The 18,808-nt window shown below is 48.9% G+C and overlaps 1 protein-coding gene across 2 annotated transcripts in view; it reads left to right on the top strand.

The window, feature by feature from the left end:
- Nucleotides 1-18,808, top strand: part of LOC111141681 (zinc finger protein 831) — a 96,377-nt gene that overhangs the window by 53,753 nt on the left and 23,816 nt on the right. The gene's annotated exons all lie outside the window — the stretch shown is intronic.

The following is an 18,808-nucleotide window of genomic DNA, read 5'->3' as shown; positions in this document are numbered from 1 at the left end:
TTTGGGTACAAGGAGGAGGGCAGCGGGGAGACTGTTCACGGAGGCGTTGAAAAGATCACTCTAGGCGCAGAGTGGAGCAGGGACTGTGGCAGATGGCGTGGTCCCCAGGAGACTGATTGGAAGGCCCTGGAGACAGGCTGGGCACATTTGTGTTTAAAGAGATCTTGGGAAAACTGATGCTCCACCTAGAGGTATAAAATAGTGAATTATTAATTTTTAATTATGTGTGTAAGCATGAATGATACTTCCTTTAACGCGTCAGAGTACAGTAGGTAAGGCTAATGGTCGCTTTGACCACCTCTCCCCCCCGCCATTCCCAGCACCCCTCAGATAAAACGGCTGTTGGGAGTGCGTCTGCCAGATGGTTATCTGTGCATGTGCGTGCGTGTGCGCCTAACAGCCACGTGCGTGTGTGCTTAACAGCCACATGTATGTCTCATTGTGCAACTCGCTGCTTGTTTTACTCAACCACATTTCATAGTTTTCCACACTGTTAATAATAAATACACAGAGAGCTATCTCAACCTTGCAGATAGGGACAGAGCCTCTCTGTGTGGGAGGCTCTGAGTTATGGAGCTGTGCTAATCGGGGGGAGTCTGGCATTGCCAGCCTTTCACTGTTGCATCCTGCTCCTGGTACCGGCCGTTCAAACTCCTTGGCCTGAGCGGGGGGTTTCTATAGGGAGACCCAAGTAGAGGGATGGCTGGGTCTCTGGGTGCTGGGTTGCACATTTCTGATCGATCTCTCCAGATTGCTTCTCTGTTTACATTCCCAGCTGTAGCATTTCAAAGTACATCTTCTTTTCCTTGATCTTCTCCAACTTTTAAAAAAAGTTCCTCTGTTGGGTAAAAGATACTGCCTCCGGTGCCAGTGGACAGCGTGGCCTTCCCACCCCACGCGGCAGCTCACTTGGGACCCTTGCCCAGATGGACCATGCGGAAGGCTGGCCTTACCCAGTAGGGAAAAAACTTGGAGGAATCACAAGACTCTTTTTGTTTTTGTTTTCTTTTCTTTTCTTTTAAATCGCAGGGAAGTGAGTCTCTCTTGACCAGACTTTAAGTCCACCAGTACAGTTTGATGTTCTCTCCCAATATTAATAGATTTGTTCCTCAGTCAAGGCATGATGTCTTAGTCTGCTTTGAGAGAGCTCTGTCACTGTGCAGGACACAGAGCCACGCAGGCCTTCTCTGTGCCTCGCCAATTCATTAGACCTGGTGAGCAGTTTGCTGGAGAGATTAATTGATTTTCAGGCTGCTGAGCCCTGAGTGTCGCTCAGCTCCCTCCCAGAGAGCTCAGGCCGCCCGGGAGCTCCGGAGAGCAAACAGTAATATGTGAGGGCTTTAGAGAGAGGCTGAGCAGTGTCTTTGCTCTGCATTATAAACAGAAAGCAGAGAGATGGATTTCTCAGTCCTTTCTGGTTTAGTGTGGGATTTGGGGCCACAGCCCAGACTCCCAGGATAAAATGAGAAGGCTTACAGAACTGTGTCTGCCAATATGATAGCAATGTTTCTCTCTGTAAGCTTTTATTATCCCCACACAGACACCCTGGTTGTCTTATTCGGAAATGTTGCCCCTGGAGGCAGAGCTCTCCGCTCTGCATGCGGTGGAAGGACGGACTCTGGGTGCAGGGAAGAGGGACTCCGTTGAAACGGGCCTGAGCAAAACCCTTCATTGCCTCGTGCAAGACGATGGCGTAGGCTTGGCCAGGTTCAGAGGTATGGGTGATGCCATCAGGATGATGCTTCTCTCCATCGCTTGGCCCCTCTGTCCTCTTGGTTGTCAGCTGTAGCTCCCCTGGGACCTCCCAGCCTGTTCACACTCTGCCCAGCTCCTCGCCCGAGTTCCCAGACTGAATTTTGCTGGCCCGAATGGGGCCATGTGTCTCTCCTGAGTTAGTCACTAAGGATTTGAGTGGCCAGGTCTGGATCGCGTACCTGACCTCTTATGGAGGGACTGGCAGGGGCCTCCTTTGCCACGGCAGTTAAGGGTCACGGAGAGCCGGTCTCCCCAAAGAAGAGGGGACAAGGCAGGTAAAGAGCACGGATGTCCAGATTACCTCTTACTCCTGGGCTAATGGAGTTCAGCACACGCTTGTGACGAGTCGAGTCCCCTTTTGCCCCTTGAGAGCACCGAGGGGGAAGATGACGTGGGCCCTCTTCTCAAGGAGCTTAGGGACTGTTTGGTGGACGGGGACGCTTTTGTGGCACAGACTAGAGTCACACAGCCTGAGGTTCACATGCAATTACTGGGGCCTGCTCTGTGCCAGGCAGTGTGTGGGAGCAGGAAGAGAGGCAGAGAAGAACATGACGCGGCCCTTGTCCTTAGGGAGAGCCCAGTCTGGCAGAGGGAGCCGGCACAGACTGGTAAACAAGTCATTACAGATGCAGTGCGGTAAGCTCGCTGATATGATTAAGCTGCCAAATGAGGGACTCTGACAAGGCCGGCTGGAGCGAGAAGGGAGAGTAGGCTAGCATAAACAGGAACATAATGAGGAGGGGGCCGCCACGCTTCTGACACCCACCCCGAAGGCCCCTCCACCTGGGCCCCCACCGCAGAGTGGAGTGATGGCAGCACGCGGCCGGCCCAAAGGCAGGCATTCTCTGTCATCCGTCTTTTCCTCCTTGGATCATAAAGAAATTTTGCCATATACACTAAACTGCTGGAAATGGAGGCGCACAGCACTTAACTACTATTTACTTATTTATCTAAAATGCTAAGTGTTTCCCTTGGCAGTCACTAATAGATTCCTGTAGGAATGGAGCGATACATTCTGAATTCTGATTTCTGTGCCAACGGAAGGTGGGAACGTGCACTCATGGCTGGTTCAGTTGAGGAGGTGGGAGGGCAGGATGATACAGTCATTTAAGGAGAAGTTGAAATATGGGTATTGGAAAGATAGATGTATGTTTATATTGAGAGTTTGAGAGAGAGAAAGAAAGACATACCTTCAGTCCCACACCTGAAATGGAAACTGTTCTGCTTTTGAAGGACCTTCTGAAAACCATTCTCAACCTTGAGTTGGAAGAGCCCCTTCTTAGCAGATCCCACAAAAGAAGATCTGAGTCTTATTCTAGAATTTTCTGTGTGAAATGCTGAAGCCAGTAGTCAGATAGAGTCAGAGGATGAGACAGGATGAGAAGTGATGATCTCTGGCATGATGTTCAGCAGACCTCCAGCTGGCGTACAGAATTATCAAGGATTCAGAGCTCACCTCATTGGGTCTTTCTCTTCCCACTTCCACATCATACCTGCTCTTCAGGAGGGGGGAGGTTTGGAAACAGGTGATCCTCTAGGATCAGTTCTAACTAAGGTGTTAGTGGTAAGTTGAGGCAGAATGGTGGCACCAGTGGTGAGCCTAGAGGAGGAATGATCCTGTGATATATACAGTTACATTAAAATACATCAGTCATAATGAGAAGGTAATTCTCTTCTTAATTCCCCTCTAAGTCTCTTGATTACATCATGGAGAATGTCTTGTTTTGATGCTACTACTTAATGCCTGCTAACCAACTCTTTACTAATCTCCCTGTTAAACAGAGAGAGGTTAGGTTTCAAATCTAGCTAGAATTTGAGAGCACGGTTCTGTTTTTATTACTTTGTATTTACAGGTATCCTTGTGTGCTGGACATCTCATCTTACCCAGCTGATTTGTACAAAAGACCTTAGAAAGCCAATAATCCCAGTACCCTCTTCTTAGCGTTTTTTAGGCCAGGACTGGTACAGGGAAGAAATTTTGGTTTTGGATTCAGAAGAATTTGTTCAAATCCTGACTTTTCCTCTTACTGCATTCTTGGGCAAGGGCCATCCCTTCTCTTTGCTTCAGTTCCTCATCTGTAAAAATGGGGGTGTTAGGTAGATCTCAGAGGTGTTCACCTGCACTGAATCATTTCATCTGACCCTTGAAAACCCCATGAAACTGGTCTGGGAATCTGCCCAGGGGGCTGTTGAGAGGCTCAAGCTATGTGTGTTGGTGAGTAGAAGGGTGTTTTGTCAACCATAGAGGACTCTGTCGGCGTTGTGGCTTTCATGGCTGACAGTGGGAGGCTATGTGCTAAATTTCCACCCCAGGTCTGGAGAAGACATCTACAAGTCCCATGAGTTCAGTGGCTGGTGAATTTCAGTGTTATTGGGGAGCTGTTTGGGGGCACTTTATGACACATGGTTGCATAGGTGCTCTCCCTGTCTCAGGCGAGACCCTTTGAAGGTAGTAAGGCAAGAAGGATCAGAATAACCCTCTGTGACCCAGCCCCACCCCATCTCCCTGGCAACCCCCAGCTCTGCTTAGGGGCACTGCTTTCCTCTGAAGACGTGCATCCACCCTGGCCCTCCCCCCAACATTGGATGCCGGCAGGAGCACAGGAAATCCGCTCAGGCAACAAGCACTGCTCTCTGCCTGAGCATTTGGAGAGTTTCCTCCAAGTGTTTTTCCTCCTCTCATTTTCACTATGACCCCGTGGGGTCGGCAGGGGGGCGTTGTGGCCATCCTCCATCCCAATTAGGAGTCCTGCCTGAATTCAAACATTGAGGACAAGAAATGCAAGTTGAGCTCCAAGGTTTTTCCTTTGCTAAAACTCTAAAAATTTTGGCTTGTTTATTTCCTTAACTTCCAGAGACACGAAAAAGTAATTGTTGTACCCCTCCACGTAGACACGAGTGATCATTTTCAGTCATTGTCTGCTCTCCCTTTTCTGCTACAAGGCACCTGGCGTGCCGGGAATGGACAAAAACCATTTTTCTAAGTACTTGCATTTGAAATTATTAAGTGTTCATTAAGCACCCCCGGGTGCAGAACACTCTCGGAGATGTTTGTTTCTCAATTTTCTATAATTTCCTTATTTTTTTCCCCCTAGCTAAAGGCAGATTGAAAAATGAACTCAGAGCATTTGAGTCTCTGAATCATAGTTAATGTGCGACGCCCCCTCCCTTAACTGCACTGTTTTCCTTCTGCCTCCTCTTGTCTCTTTTGATTTCTTATGAATCCTATAAAGTTCTCATTCTTTTTAACCCCCTCCTCAGGGACTGGAACTTTTGCTTTACTCCTGACTACCTGCCAGGAAGAAACGGGTGCAAAAGCGCCGACCAGCCCTTGCCCCAGAGTGTGGGTGAGAGCGGTGGAAAAATCAGGAAGGCAGCACGGACAGGCTTGGATGGGCAATCTGGGCTGCAGGGGCTCTCGGCAGTCTGAGCCCTGGTGCAGGATGAGCTCAGCTAATCTCCTGCCTCTGCTTCCCCCCAGCCTCCCAGGCCCCCCACGGATTGGCATTAGGGGGCGGCGGGCACCATGTCTTTGCATGGACCCTTCTAGAAGGAACCAGAAAGCCCAAAGCCCCCCTCCTATCTGCCCTCTCGGGCTCTGTCATTCGGGTTCTTACATGAGCAGAGAGAAAGGCTGCGTTTTTTCTTTTTCTTTCTTTCTTTTTTTTTTTTTTTTCCCTTTGGCAACAACCTCGTATAACCTCCAAAGTTACCCATGAATTTACCAAAACTTTTTATGAAACTGTTTTAACCTCTGGTGGGGGTTAAAAAACAAGCTCTGCGAATTTATTACCCGGAAGAAGTGAAGCACGACTCTTTATTTGATGTGAAACCGTCTTCCAAACTTCAAGGGAGCCCCCTAGCGCCGGTCTGTGAGGACAGGCAGGCACAGCACACGTCTGCAGCCTGCTTCTGCCCGGGTGCCCGATCTCAGCCGGGCGTGGGTCTGGACGTGCATTGGACCTGGCTTTCCCCGGGGTGGGGGGGTGGGCAGGGGCTGGGCACATGGGGGGCTGCTCTGAATACCAGGGGGCCCCCACCACAGATTTGTCTCCTGCTCCTGGGAATTTACGTGGCTGAACTAATGTGCGAGGCTGCAGCCAGAGAGAGGGAGAGGAGGGTTTTAGAGACAGGGAGCCCTGGCGCTTCTGGAAACAGGCTGGACCCTGCTGGAGAAGGACTCCTGCCCTTGTCAGAGCAGGAAGACCCTGGCTCTTCTGTGTGATTCTGTGGCTTGCACTTAGATGGTGCCGCGTGGGCAAGAACAAGCATGACCGCCAGACGAGAGGAGGCAGAAGCGCCAGCTGAGAGCAGGAGAGCCGGAGAGGGGAGGAAAGGGGGAGCAAGAGAAGATGCGGGAAGAGATGGGAAGGACTGCACTGGGCACTCAAGCACCTTTTTGGGGTTTGAGGACAGTCCTGAGGCATGTGAGGTGGAATCCAGGATTCTACCACAAACTCAAGCTCCCTGTCTTTGTGTATCGAGCAGGACTTCTGCAGCTCTCTGTGCCAAGTAGGAGGCGTTTCTATCCTCCCCAACTAGGAGACACGCAGGCTCTCTTTCAGAGTTGGCCATGTTTTTTTAAAAAGCACATGCAAAAATGTTAAAGCAAACCTTTTAAAACAGAGATGCAGGAGAGGAGAGCGGCTGCAGCAGCGTGCCCGGCCGGGGCCGCGGTGCCTCCCCTTGGTGCCTTAGTGACTGGGAGGCAACCTGGCTTACATCGGGTGGTCCCTGCCGCCCCCTTGTCTGGTCTCTGGGGAGAGTCTTCGCTCCTCCCCTCCTTGGTTTACCATCCATAACATGAGGCTCATAATAGCAGTAACTACTTGATTTTGAGTTACCATTTATATCATATATATATAATTTAAAATTTAATAATTATAATTTATAATTTAATCAGATATAATTTAAAATGGAGCTGTATGGTGAGCATGCCAGCTCATTGTTACTAATCTATCTTCATAGAGAAGCCAGAGACACAGAATTTTCCATTAAAGAAACTCTCCCAATTTTTACATGATGGTGATGAATTCACATCCAAACACACATGTACACACTAATCTGGACCCCACATGCACTCAGGTAGTTTGCGACCTTTACCTTAGAGGCTGCCAGGGGGAGCAGGGAGCGGGGAGGAAGGGAGGGTGCTGGCTGCCATCTAGCACCCGGAGCATCTGGGGCACTCGAGCCAAACGCCGATCCCAGTGTGCTCATGCTACTATGGGGCAAATGATTTTTGGGAAAGTGGGCCCACTCCGCTCCCCCTGGGATAATTTGGACGGCACCCACTGTGAGTTCAAGAGCACGAGGAAATCTTCAGTAGCTGCTATGGAAATGTGATGGTGTGACCTCATCCTTGTCCCTGGAGACTTCTCTCTCTCCTTCCAGCAGGTGCGTGCTTTTTGCCAGCCCACACACCTTGTTGCTGCAGGGCTCTTCTTGGCTTCCGTCAGTGGCATCTGTTCCCAGGCTGGCTTCTCCCAAGTTCCAGGGCGTGACACTCCCCTGCACCATAAGAGAACATAGGGGCTGCCCCTTCTGCCTGTGGCCCCTTCTGGCTTTCCTTTGTCCCTTCCTGATTCCATGCCCTTCCGCCCCGAGGATGGTGCTTGTTGCCCACGCATGCTTGCTGCCCTGTCGTCGTGATAAGTCTGACTGCTCTCATACCTGGCCCAGTCCTGGCAGAGGCATCCCCTCAACTCAGGCATCCACGAGCTTGGGGCTGTTTACTGAGCAGCTACTGCGCATTTGACATTGTGTCTTGAAGGGCGTATCAAGCATACTTCACTGTGTTCCCGCTGTCTCCTAAAGTGTTGAGACTTTCAAGCTTTTCCAAGTTGAATAGAGAAAACAACAGAAATTGCATGCTAACAGCAAGTCCAAAAAGCATTCTCATGAGCACTGCTGAGAACCAAGGACAAGCATTCCCATTTATCTTCGTTCAACTGGATTAAATGTAATATGTTATTGATTTTTAAAAATCCACACATTAGTGATTCAAAAGAAATCGGTTTTGTATGTTTTAATATGAAAACGATTATTTTCCTTTTAAAACTGCTTCCTGTGTCTGCAGGGCTCCCCGTGCTTTCTACTCTGTAGACTGCCGCGCACTGCTCAAGGGAGAGGGCGCATGTATTTTCACTTAATAATCTTGATCCACTCTGCCTTTTGAAGTCTGTGTTGTCTTTAATTTCAACTAATTTGGATTCATTTAAGTAACATTTCATTCTCGATCAATGCATAAATTGTTTTTTTTTAAATTAAGAAATGAGGAACGTTTTTAGTGAGTTCTAAGTAACTCTGCATTAATGCTAAGAAGACCTGCTTAGCCTGGTTTGCTCCAGAGCCTCCTGGAGGAAGAAGAGGCTCTTCCTGATGTTGTGTTTGCCTGTCCCTGCCTCTGCTTGGATGTGCGTCCACTGGCGTCACCCTGCTTGCTTTGGTCCTGACATCTTGAGGCTCTCGATGCTTCTGAGGACACAGGACATATTTCTTCTTTGCTTCCAGTTTTGCCACTCAAAAAATTTGAGGAGTCACGAAGCAGTGATCTGTGTAGTTAGATAAGGAAGAAAATGATGATTTCTCTCTTATTTTGCTTAGAAGAATGGGAAACTAGATTAATCAATGTCTGTTGGAAATGTCTCCTTATAAAAAAGACTGGCTTCTTTCATCAAAGTCATGATTGCAGCTTTTAGGCAAACACATGAGATGGTTTTCCAGGGGCTGGTAGCAGACAATCAAGGTCTGAATTTTAGATCTGTCATTAGGTAACGGGAAGGAAATCTGTAGTCCCACCTTTAATGTGGTTAAGAGGGTGTTCAGGGTCAGTGGGTATTCATGGCACCCGCCCCTCTCATCCTCTGGGGCACAAGGAAGGGGGGAGGAAGTCTGTATGAGTCAGAGGACATTTGGCTATGGGTCGTGGTTCTTGGTAATAACTGAAATCGCAACCCAGAAAGGTTTAAGCACCGGGAAGACGTGGCTTGCTCACATAATGCAGAGCCCCCAGCAGCCCTGACTGGGACTTCAGCGATGTCACCCGGGCTCTGATGCTCCCATCTTCCTATTGGAGTTGGCTTTCCTCTGGGTTGCTTTTATCCCATTTCATTCCATTTGCTGACCCGCAGGGGCCCTAGCTTTTATCCTCCCCACTTAGCGCCTGTGGTAGAAAAAGAGCACTCGGGCTGAAGCCTCAGCATTGACTCTGATTCAGTGAGGTTTGGGTTGTGCGCCTGGCCCGGAAGCTTCTGTTTAGGCAGATGGGCAGAACGTGCCCGTAGTTGGAGATGGAGAGGTGATCGTGAGCCGGCTGACTTCTTTCGGAAAAGGATGTTCCCAAAGGACGGTGAAGGTGGACGAGCCCGCTGCTGAGCTCAGAACGAACTCAGATGTTTATCGCAGCTTCTCTCGCTTCCTGGGTGTGGGAGGTCAGGGCCGAGAGGTCAGCTTTGTTCTCCAAGCAGGGGCGCTGCAGGTTACTGTGGGCGCCGGTGGCGGCGGGAGCTGTTGGTGGCCTGCCCAGGGCCCCCCTTCAGGCCAGGCACCCGCCCATTGCCACAGGCTGCTTCCTGTTCTTATCTGGGCCCGTCTGAGAAGGATTGCCCTTGGCCGCTGGGACCACCTTACCGTCCGCAAGCACAGGGCATTGCCTGATTGGGGGTCGGTCTGCGCAACCCTTGACCCCGGCCGGGACACACTGCAGACCTCCCTGGGGGCTCAGGCAGAGGCGAGACTTCTCAGAAGTCACACTGCTATCTGACTTCTTGTTTCTCCAGCCCCTGTCGGGTTTCTCCCGGGAGCGCCCTCTCCAGAAATCGCTTGCACAAGAACCCAAGATAGCAGGCGCCTGCACATCATGTGCTGCAGCTCCCCGCCGCTCACACCCCAAGGTCGGGCCTCCCTGTTTTCTCAGCACAAAGATTGAAAGGTGTTTGGGAGCTGACCTGAAATAGAATAAGTGAAGATGTAGCCGAGGCAGGCAGTTTCTTCTTCCCACACTCAATTTAAACCGCCCGTGACATAAACTGTTAACTTAGCCGTCTCGTGTCTCCTGCTCCCACTGCATGAGCCATTCTAGCCAGACTTGTGGCATGCATCTTTATGTGGCCTCTGTCACCACGAGGGCCACCTGCCAGAGTCAGACAAGAGTGTCCAGAGCGCAACACCTGCACTTTCATCTGGGCCACTTGAGACTCCGTGCTTCTGGAATCGGTGCTGTCACAGCCATCTTCCCGGGGCTGCTTTAGTTTCTCCTGGTCCATGCGCATATGCGGTTTCCATGGGTCAACAGGCCCTGTTGACTTTTGCTTTTTAAGGCAATCTTCAAGAGACTTATCTACAACAATAGCCAGTGCTTATAACCATGTCCTAAGGGCCCAAGAATAACTAGATTTGTGTTCAAGTTCCGCCCTCCCGTGGCCTTTTTCAGCACCAGTTTTTTATTAGTGCTCCTGTCAGTGACCCGGCCCACCAGGGGCCGACATGGTATGAGGCCAGTGCACCTTCCTAAACTGTAATTTGTAACTCAACATGAAGTAACTGGGGAGTTGCTCATACAGTAGGAGATTTTGTAAGGATGTGATCATAAAGTGGCTCCATCTTTTCTGAAGGATGAGCTAGGGCAACCTCTACTAGTCAGGCCTGTGCAGTCCCCCGTGTACCATGCCTTCTACACGCTCAGCAGTGGGCTGAGGTGGGACCAGCGGGTCTTGCCTGACTTGGACGTGACCTCCTGAAAGCACAGTATTTCAGTACAAATAGGTACAGAAGGAGACCCAGCATCTGAGTGATGAGTCAGTCAGACAGGGACGTTCGCGGAAACTCTAGCTTCCCACGCGCTATTGTGAAGAACCGCTCACTTTTTAGGCTTCTCTAGTGTGAACATCTCTATTCCCAGACTCTGGTTCTGCTCAGTGCTTGGTCCCATTGTGATTTGCTCGTAGAGTCTTACGTTATCTAATAATCACCACAGGAATAATCGTAGCTTGTATCATTGGGGCACTTATCATGGACTAGTCATTATTCTGAGCCATTTTATCATCTCCTGGAAGCTTCTGGACAGAAACACAGGTGTTGTAATTATCTTCATCTCACAGATGAGGAAATCGGCCCAGAGGTAGTAACTGACTTGTTGGTGGTCGTAACGATGAACAGCAGGAACGTAGGAGGTCTGAGCCCCCGTCCCAGGTCATGAACTACTGTGCTGCTCTTTCCAAACCTCGCTAGCCGTCACTGGAAGCCCTGACACATAGTGTGCTTACCTCTGCGATTTACAAAGACCTATTCTGAAAGAATTTTAGTTATCAAGAAATATGCCTGTCAGTCACAAATATACACATGCATCTTATTTTTTTCACTTGATTACACATCTTTTAAAAAAACTTTTTATTTTAATTTTACTTCATTAACATACAGAGCAATATTGGTTTCTGGAGTAGAGTTCAGTGAGTCGGCGCTCGCGCACAACACCCGATGCTCATCCGGACAGGTGCCTCCTCAGTGCCCATCACCGTCCAGCTCCCCCCCAGCCCCCAGCCACCTCCCTCCAGCAGCTCTCGGTTTGTTCTCTCTCATGAAGAGTCTCTTACGGTTCATTTCCCTCTCTTTTCTTCCCCTCCTTCTTTTCCCCCTTCCCATCTGTTTGTCTTGTTGCTTAAATTCCACGTATGAGTGAACTCGTATGTGATTTTCTTGCTCTGACTTATTTTACTTAGCATAGTATGCTCTAGCTCCACCCCGTCATTGTAAGTGGCGAGATTCCGTTCTTTTTGATGGCCAAGTAATAATCTGCCACGTATATATGTACATGCACACCCCACAAGTTCTTTATCTGTTCTTCAGTTGATGGACATTTGGATGCTCTCTCTCATTTGGCTCTTGTAGATGCTGTTGCTGTAAACATTGCGGTGCTTGTGCCCCTTTGAATCTGTATTTTCGTATCCTTTGGGTAAGTACCCAATAATGCAATTGCTAGATCATAGGGTACTTCTGTATATAGCTTACACCAGAGGTGACCATAATGTGTCTGCTGTACAGCAGTAGCTAACTTGCATCAAATATATGTTTAGCCGTGACTGAAGTTCTCTACTGCTGTGTAACAGAATACCCCAAATTCAGTGGCTCATAGCAGTAAGTGTTTAGTCTTGTCCGTGAGTTTTTGGGTTAACGGGGCATTCTGCTGCCCTGACCCTGGCTGGGCCAGCCTTGCCAGATTGGCTCACACATCTGTGGGGTGAGCTGGGGCAATGGCTGGGAGATTGGAAGGCTTCACTCGCATCCCTGAAAGTTGGTTGGGCTTCAGCCTGGGGAATGAGAGTTAAGAAAAGAATACGTCTCCCAACCTGCACTGATTTCAGAGGGAGTGAGAGCAAGAGAAAGAGAGCGAGGAGATTCACACCAATCTCTGGGGGCCTAGGTTTAGGACTGCATGTTATTTCTGTTGTATACTACTGGCCAAGGAGAATCATGAGACCAACCTAGATTTAAGGGTGAAGAAATTGACCCCACCTCCCATGAAAGACCTTAAAAATCACATTGCAGAGGGTGTGGGTACAGGAAATGGTGAAGAATTAGGCTGGTTTTGTGTGTGTTCTGTTATCAGCCAACCCTGCCTTCTATTTAGAGCACATGTAGCAATTTAGAACACATTTGTCAGGAGCTCTGGAAAAAAATGGCTCATTTTTTCATACAACAGGTAAGCTAAGGAGAGGAGGTCTGAGCTAGTACAGCTGGCCGGGGAGCCTGCCAGTGACTCAGGATCCTTCTGTTTTTCTGCCACCCTGTGCTTTTATTCTGTGGGTAGCATGATCTCTGCAGTGCCCGCAGACCTCAAGATTGTGCTGCAGGCAGGGAAAGGGCCTAAAGCCCAAAGGGGAATGCCTCCGGAATGTTCTTGAGGGCTGCCAGCAGTCCTTACTTGCATCTCGTTGTCTATGGGTGTCTGGGTCACAAGACCACCCGTGGCTGCAGGGAGTCCGGGAAAAGAGTATTGTAGAGGTGCCCCAAACAGCTTTGGGGTTCCGTGGGTAAGAAATAATGGAGAATAATAGTGGATAGACAGCTCGCAGTGCCTGTCTGAGTGATACCAGCATCCCACCTGAGGCAGTAATATAATTTTTTGTTTTTTGTTTTTAAATTTAGTTTAGGGACGCCTGGGTGGCTTAGTTGGTTAAGCGGCTGCCTTCGGCTCAGGTCATGATCCCAGCATCCTGGGACTGAGTCCTGCATCAGGTTCCTTGCTCGGCAGGGAGCCTGCTTCTCCCTCTGCCTCTAGCCTGCCACTCTGTCTGCCTGTGCTTGCTCTCTGTCTCCCTCTCTCTCTCTGACAAATAAATAAAATCTTAAAAAAATAATTTAGTTTAAGTAGAAAAGGGTGTTAATTAAACATTTTTATGTAATTAATAGTATAGATGGGAGTTTGCAAACTTTTCTCTCTAGAAGGCCAGATAAGGTTTTTTTTGTATTTTTAAAAAATTTTGCTAGCCATGCAGGCCCTGTTGCAACTGCACAACTCTGGTGTTATAGGGCAGAAGGAGCTGTAGACACAAGGTAGATGTGTGGGCGTGGCTGTGTTCCCATCACACTTTATTTATAAAAATAAGTGGGGGGCCAAATTGGCCTACAGGCTGTAGTTTGCTCACCCCTGGTTCAGATCATTTGCAGATAAGGCGAAATGACGAAGGCTTAATACTTCCTGCAGTCAGCAGACATGGCAGATTCACCAATGTTGTATGTGGACAAAGTTTAGACTTTTGCACTGTAGTGTTTTTCATTACCATGGTATTAGCACAATAAAGCCTTAGCTTCTCTCACCACTACTGAAAGTAACAATGATTTTAAAAGATACATACTTTATTTCTCCCAGAGACAACCATCTGTGTAGGTAGTCTGGTCTAGTATGGTGGCTCCATGGTGCTGTGGAGACCCAGGTTCCTTCTGTCTTGTTGCTCTACTCTCCTTGCCATAGGTTTTCCTTCTGCTGTGGTATAGGATGGCTGCCCCAGCTCCTGCCATTAGGTCTGCATTCCAGCCAACAGAAAAGGGAAAAGAGAAAGGAGAAGGTATCTGCCCCCCTTCCCCTTAAGGGCATGCCTTGCAAATTCTGTGGATCATGTCCTCTCATATCTCTTTGGCCAGAACTTAATTACCTGGTCATATTTGCAAGAAAAACTGAGAAATGTAGTTTTTAAGCAGAGCAACAGTGCACCTCACCTAGAAAGTAGGTTCTTGTTACTAAGAAAAGGGATCAGGAATAAGGAGGCAACTCACATGCTCTGCCCCATGAGCTAGAGATACAGACAGGCTGGAATGTCCAAAACTCTTTTCCATGTAAAGAGAAGTTGCAGTTAACATTCATGCAGTAATACAATTTTCCATGTTCTGTTTCCATGGTTAGATTTCCCTCCGTACCCTGACCATGTGCCTCCCTAAGCAGGAGTAAAATCTTGTTCGTGATTGCGTTCTCTATCACAGTAAGAAGTCGAGTTAAAAGAAAAAAAAATTACAGCTAGAACTTTGAAATGCTCGTTAGAGAAGAGCATGTTTTTGTCTGTTTATCTGCAGAAGGCGAGCAATCCTGCTCAAGAGTCTTGTTACTAAACAGCCATGTGCATGTTTACAAGCTTGGGGACGTGCCTTTCTTTCCTGAGCGTGTACTTTTGGATGCTTCTGTTTCGAAATCCTTTTGCATGGTCTCCCCCCACCCCCCGATTATAAAACAGGGAACACGTTTTCCTCCTTTGTCCCCAAGATTCTAGGCCCTGTACTCGATGGTGGCTGGTTTCCCCCCTGTCACTTCCATTCAGTCCTTGCTCTTTCCCACCATCGCCCACTGAAGAAATCTCAAATTGTATGGTGAGCGCCAGCAGCAGCCCGCAGTAGCGGAAACACCTTGCTATTACTGACACAGAATAAGGCGTGAGCCCGTCATCACTGCAGAAGCGCATCCCGTCGTCTGCACATATTCCCCTTTTCCTTCCCCATGCCCCCTGCCAACCGCCCAGGGTCTGCTCACGGGTACGCCTGTATACCCACTTGAAGAAGGTTAATACCACATGTCACTGGGAGGAGAGACACGTGCTCGAGCTGGCTCATAACCGAGGATGCAGAGCCTTCCCGCATGGTGAGGCCCGTTGCGGGAACATGGCTGAAAAACATGGGCACCTTTCATCTTCTTCAAACTCCCTTCACACTTAGGACCTGTCACCTTCAAAATTCAGATTTAGCCGTTAAAGAGCACTACCCCTTTAAAGAAAAACCCTTGATGAATGCAAATTGACACTAAATGGAGTTTAAGAAAATGATCAGGGTTTTTAAATATGATTATAATCAGTGAGAATAGTAGAGCAGAGTCAAATCATTATTGATCTCACTTGTGGGGGTGGGAGGGAAGAACTGCTGTGAATTAATCAGACGAGATTTTCTGGAAAGCCTGTCCAACTGTGAGTCCTCCCTGGGGTCCGCCTCTACTGTAGGACCTCTCCCCCTTGCCCCAGGCTGCTAGACACTTCGTTAACCCTTGATGGGCCTCCCCCAGGATCTGCAGTCACATCAGAGGGGGAAGTCTCTGTGCAAATTTATATTTGTGATCTCAAGGAATGAAGTGGAAAAGCAGGGTGTGGTTTGAGTTTGGAGTCAAGACTAGTTTTCACTTGGTGAGTTCGTGTAACAGGTTGTTTATGAAGTACCTATTATGTGCCACTCACAGTGTTTTAGGTGCTGGAAAAACCTACAATCAGGACCAGGTCCTGTCACTATGCCAGAGGGAGATGGGCCTAAGCCACAAAGCCATGAGTCAGGTAACACAAAAATGTCACAGAGGTGATGGTATTGGCAGCGCTAAGGCCATAGCAGCCCCACACGTTTGAGGCACAACATCCCAGGCCTGAGCGTGGTGCATGTGCTATCGGCTCATTGAATTCTCTCCACCACCCTTGTAGGAAGGGCTAGAATCGTCCCATCACATAGTTAAGGACACTGAGGCACAGACTGGAGGTGGGAGCCAACAACTTTCTTCACAGCTCTGAGGTGTCAGGCTCATTCACTGGCTGTCACCTCCTTCCTCCCTCGGCACGGGCAGTGGTGGGTGTCTCGGTGAGCTGTCATGGGGCCCAGGGGTCTCCCCCCGACATTTGCCTTTGAGCCCCTCAGCTGTGGTGGGGGACACACGTGTAGCAAGGACACAGTAACTCAGGGGGCGTCTGCTGCACACTAGACAACAGGAGAGCCAAACAACCAAAACAAAAACCAAACCAAACCAAACCAAAAAACCACAAATCTGATCAGGAAACAGCCCTGAATGTAAATTCTACCAAAGCCAAGGCTTCAAAAACAATCCATTCAGAGGAAGAAGAGCCCCCCCCCCACCGCCGCCCCCGCGCCTTGTCCCCATCCAGATCTCTCTGGTTCAGTAATACCTGAAGTACCGTGTGGGCCTGGGGTTGGATGAAAGGTTTATTTATCAGACCTAAGCCACTCCTCTGCTTTATCCCAAAGACATGACAGAAATCAGGGTGACAGCTTGAGGGGTTCACCGAAGCCCCTTTCCAATGTTCCTGAGGATCCAAACTGACAACGATAGTCCTTGTGTGCCAGCTCTTGAGGAGTTAATCCCTCTCTCAGGGAAAGAGAGAGAGAGAGAGAAAGAGAGAGAGTGTGTGTGTGTGTGTATGCACGCGCATGCGTGCCCGCCCCGAAACCCAACAGCCCCCCTTTTCCACTCCACTCCCACCTTCTGGGAAAAAATAAGAGAGAAAACAACCCAGATCACCATCCCACCCTCACTACCACCTCTGGTCGTGTACGGCTTTCCCCACTCTGGGCTGTCCGGTTCCTCCAGCTGGAGGGGGGGCTCGGGGTCCCTCGGGAGTTAGAGGGCACAGAGTGTAGCTCCTCCTGTTGGCACACCTCACTTCTTGCACGTCAGGCTTTATAAGACTCCATTCTTCCCCTCTTCTGCCCTCCAGGTGCTGTTCTGTGGCTTGTCAGTGCTGGTACTAAGAACAGCTTCATGGCAAGCTGCGAACGCCTCCTACCACAGCCCTCACAGTGTGTGACCCATGTGGGCACTCAGAGGGCCCCACACTGGGACCTGGGCTCTGCTGGGAGGCTTGAAAAGCTCAGTCCTTTGGAACAAGAGCCTGCATTTTCATTTACATGAGGCTTGCAGATGAGGCCGTGTGTCTGGACAGCACAGTACCCGGAATTCTGCTGAGGAAAGTGGTTGGACAGGAGAATGGGGGCAAGGTGTATGTTTGCTTCAGGTCCCTTCTGGGAGGAAAGAGGCCCTCATGGTCACATGTCAGAAGAGTCCCATCAAGTTGTACAAGCCGTGGAGAGTAAGGGAGAGGATGTGGGCTTCCAGAGGGACCTCAGATTTTTGTCTAAGTCTTGAGACCTCTAGAGCAATGGAAGGGAAAGACCACTCCCTCTACCACAAAGTTCTGGCCCCAGGAGACAGCACCTGGCACACTGGCCTTTCCTTTTTCCCCCCAATCACCTTTTATTTTAGAATAGTTTCAGACTTACAGAAAAGTTGTAAAGATCATTCAGAGAATGCCCATATAGCCTACACCCAGTTACCCATTTTTAACACCTTACATTAGTATGGCATATTTGTTATAATTAGTGATACATTAGCTATGGGTAAAGAATTATTAACTAAATTATATAGTTGATTCAGATTTCCCTATTTTTTTTTTCTCATGTTCTTTTTCCAGCCCATGATCCCACCCAGGCACCACATGGCTTTTATCATCATGTCTCCTTAGGCTCCCCTTGGCTGTAACAATCTCCCAGACCTTCCTTGTATTTGATGACCTTGACAGTTCAGAGGAGGACTGGCTAGGTATATTGTCGGATGTCCCTCTGTTGGGGTCTGGTGTTTTCACCTTGATTAGATTGGGGCGATGGTTTGGGGAGCAAGACTCCAGCGGTGAAGTGCCCTTCTCGACCCATCGTATCAAGGGTGTGAGCTCTTGGCATGACTCACTGCAGTTGATGTTGACCTTGACCGTCTGGCTGAGGTCTGTCAAGCTCTCCCCTGCAAGGTCACCTGGCCCCTATGCCCACCCTTAACTTTTTACCTGCAGGAAGTTGGCTTCCCTCTCCCATTCCCCCATTTTCCATGGGTTTCCTTTGGTTGCAGACTCGGCCCTCTGCCGTCAAGAGTCTCCCCATTCACCAGATTCTGTCTCCTATGATGCATGGTGTCATTAGGATTTCTGGAATAGGGATAACCCAGAGCTGCTCTGTGAGACCCAAGTTCACATAGTCTTTACCTGAACCCAGACATTATTGGAAAAGTAAATTACTTTTATTTTCCTTGAAAATATTGGATAGGAACTGCATTAGAATCCTCACTGAGAAAACATACGTAAGACCTATAGTCAGAGGAGAGAGATTAACTAGAAAATAACCGTAAGGTACATTTCCACACTGAAACCTGATTTAAGTTTTACTATTTACCCTGCGCTATGTCATGGGCTCCCATTTCTGCTCCCTGAATTTATTAGCAGGTGGGCAGAGCATTCTCGGCTTCAGTGACCTTCATGATCCTGGAGCGCGCACATCCGATTCTCTTCCGGGGAGCGTGAGGCCCACAAGCAGAGTGATGTTCAGTGAGAAAAATGGATAGCCTTGGGTCCTCAGATATCGGGGAGAAATATTTCTGAGGTAAACAGACTAATAATTTTTGAAAACAGAATTTTTGAAGGCTGTTTTTGCATAGTAAGGTTAAAAATGCCTTGAACTGACAGGAAGGGAATGGGATACTGATTTTTCAGCCTGGCCATTGGTCAATCCCTTACTTTTTGTCTGTGTATTGTGGCCTTCTGGGTCCGTTTGAAATCCTCGTAAATTCATTCCTCCTTCCAGGCCTGCCCAGATCCCTGCAGCGTCAAGATGCTTTCATGAAGCAGCTCATGCCTTTCTCTGCTGTGTGTAACCATGTGGTGAACCCAAAAGCAAACACTTGGATCAGACATTCCATTGTGTCCTTTTGCTTCCTTCTCCCTCCTCTAGCAGGTGTAGGAGGGGAAATGAATACCCAAGC

This window comes from Enhydra lutris, unplaced genomic scaffold (genome assembly GCF_002288905.1).
Source record: "Enhydra lutris kenyoni isolate GAN:26980312 unplaced genomic scaffold, ASM228890v2 scaffoldscaffold6, whole genome shotgun sequence".
NCBI classification, from domain to species: domain Eukaryota; kingdom Metazoa; phylum Chordata; class Mammalia; order Carnivora; family Mustelidae; genus Enhydra; species Enhydra lutris.
Note: the sequence above shows the minus strand (reverse complement) of the source record. Positions and strands in the feature narration are given on the sequence as shown.